Raw genomic sequence first — 2,762 nt, 5'->3', positions numbered from 1 at the left:
AATTAACGTCGAGAAGATATAGGCTGCCAACATCCAGAAGGAAGATTAAATGCTGAGTTCATTTCAGCAAAAAATTCCTTTCACTAACATTTCTCTGACTGAAACTTCACAAAACAAAAATGATGCTTTTTAAAATCATTAAACCCGAATTTTCGCGCACCGAATCTTCTGAATCAGATGCCTCTAGCTCTGCCGACTCAATCCATGTCACTTTGCAATATTCTGCTTCCATGCACATGATTAATTATGCCACTAACTGAAATAATCACGGAATAAGGGAATGGTTACACTACGGAAGAACCACATTCGGTCCGTAGAGGCCATGCGAACTCTCAACTAGTCCCAACCGCCCTGTCATTTACCCGCAGCTGTGCAATTTTATACCATCGGAAAGTTATCCAACTCCGTTTTGAAAGATATGATTGAGTGAGCTTCCACCGCCCTTTTAAGCAGTGTATTCCAGATTCTAACCACTTGCTGAGGAATGGCCACTCCTGTTCCTATGTATAAAGACAGAGAAATAAGCGATCAATTCCGACCACACTCAAAACCTTGCTCACGGTGGCACCGTCATTCTATTCCCATAACGCAAGCTCCTGAAGTGTTGGCCAGCTGTTGAGCTTAAAGCTATGGTTATGTTCCCAACACTCCTGCTACCACAGAGTTTCCGTAGTGTAGTGGTTATCACGTTCGCCTATCACGCGCAAAGGCCCCGGTTCGAAACCGGGTGGAAACATTTTGCAAACGTATTCCATTAATGATTAGAACAAATTGAATAATTCATCTTCGTGGTTCATTATTAACAGAATGCAGTGTCTCATGAGGCTGTTCCATTTATTGATTTCTCTGCACAGTTATGTACACACTCAAACTCTACACACTGTTTCTCACTCCCTCCCGTTTCCAGTGCTGACGGTGGAGAAACCCCATCTCAAAGCAGCACATTCCACGCATTCAGTTCAGCTGTGGTAGATTATTTAAGGATTCTGCCGCGCCCCCTCACTTCACAACAGAAAGTCAAAGCCGCAAACAAACCCATTGACTGATCATTCTTCCCTAGATTCAGAGTGAGTTAGCCCGAGACAAGCCGCAAGATTCCCGCAATGTCCAATCAGCCGCTGCCGGCGGAAAGCAGCGAATGCTTCATCAAACAGCGTTTTACCGCCTTTCACTGGGTTGCGAAATGCCACGGTTGCAGTCAAAGCTCCCCTGAGACCGAACAGCAGCCTCATAAGACTCTTAATCCAAGGTTTCTGAGTTTGAGCCCCAGCTGGCACGAACGTCTTTTCACTGGAAACACCATTAATTAGCTACTCACCTCGTTTTGCATCATGAATGTAATGCTCACCGATAATATATAATCATAGAAGTTTACAGCATGGAACGAGTCCTTTTCGGCCCATCATATCCGCACCGGCCAACAAATGTCCAGTTTTCAATGTGTAACCCCGCAACTTACGGCATTTCAAATGCACATAGAAGTTATTTTAAATGTGGTGAGGATTTCACCATCTACCACACTTTCAGGCATTGAGTTCCATACCCCCACAAACATCTGGATGAAGGATGTACCCTTCAAATCCCCTTTTACCTTTATACTAATGAATTTTAATTCATGCCCCCTGGTTGTTGATTCCTCTACTATGGGAAATTGGCCCTTTTCATCAATAATACCTAGGCCCGTCCTAATTTTATACACTTTAAATCTTTCGCCCATCAGCGTCCTCTGTTCCAAGAAAAACAACACCCAGCCTATCCAATCTGCCCTCATAGCAAATTTGCTCCACTCCCGGGAACATCTATATACATCTTCTCTGCACCCTCTCCAGCGCAATCTCGACCTTCCTTCAATAAGGTGACCAGAACTGCACGCCAGACTCCAGCTGTGGCCAAACCAGAATTTTATACATTTCTAGCATAATCCACTTGCTCTTCTATTCCATGACTCTGCCAACAAGCGCAACTATCCGTATGCCTTCTTAACCACCTCATCCAGCTGGCCAACGACCTTCAGGGATCAGTGCACATGCAATCGCAATTCCCTGTGTTCCTCTACACTTCTCAATGTCCTACCGGTTGATATGTATTCCCTTTCCGTGTTAGCCCTCCACAAATACAACGATCTCACACGTATCTGGGTTAAATTCCATTTGCCACTGTTCAGCCCACCTTACAGTTGATTGATGGCTTCCTGCTGTTTCCAACTTTCGCCTTCATTTTCAACCACACTGCCTATTTTACTTTCACTGAGAACTTCTTAATCATAACCGCTATATTCAAGTTTAAATCATTGATAAATACCATAAGAAGCAATGGACCTAGCACTGAAGACAGCGGAACCCCATTGGAAACATCCTTCCTGTCACAAATACACCCATCAAACATTACACTTTGCTTCCTGCCTCTGAGCCAAATTTGAATCCAATTTGCCACTTCGCCCTGGATCCCATGAGCTTTTACTTTCATGGCCAGTCTGCTATGTGGGATATTAGCGAAAGCATTAATAAAATCCATATAGACTACATCATCCACACTGCTTCATCGACCCACCTGGTGAACTCCTCCAAAAATGCAATCAAACTAATCAAACACGACCATTCCTCAAAAAAACGTGCTGACTGTCCTGATGAACCAGTACCTTTCGAAATGTAGACCATGTATAATCGTTAAATGTTATCCTGCTTTCAGGGGAAAACATAACTAATGAACTGATGATCTTCATTTGCACAACTAAAGAAACGTTAAATGAAGGAGAGTTCTTA

General features: G+C 43.5%; 1 non-coding gene across 1 annotated transcript; it reads left to right on the top strand.

Moving 5' to 3' along the window:
• Positions 1 to 663: 663 nt before the first annotated feature.
• trnad-auc (transfer RNA aspartic acid (anticodon AUC)) lies at positions 664 to 736 on the top strand. Its single transcript has one exon. It is a non-coding gene; the product is annotated as a tRNA-Asp (tRNA).
• The last annotated feature ends 2,026 nt before the right edge of the window (positions 737 to 2,762 follow it).

Source organism: Pristiophorus japonicus, chromosome 25 (assembly GCF_044704955.1).
Source record: "Pristiophorus japonicus isolate sPriJap1 chromosome 25, sPriJap1.hap1, whole genome shotgun sequence".
NCBI classification, from domain to species: Eukaryota; Metazoa; Chordata; class Chondrichthyes; family Pristiophoridae; genus Pristiophorus; species Pristiophorus japonicus.
This window is presented reverse-complemented; position numbering and strand designations above follow the sequence as displayed.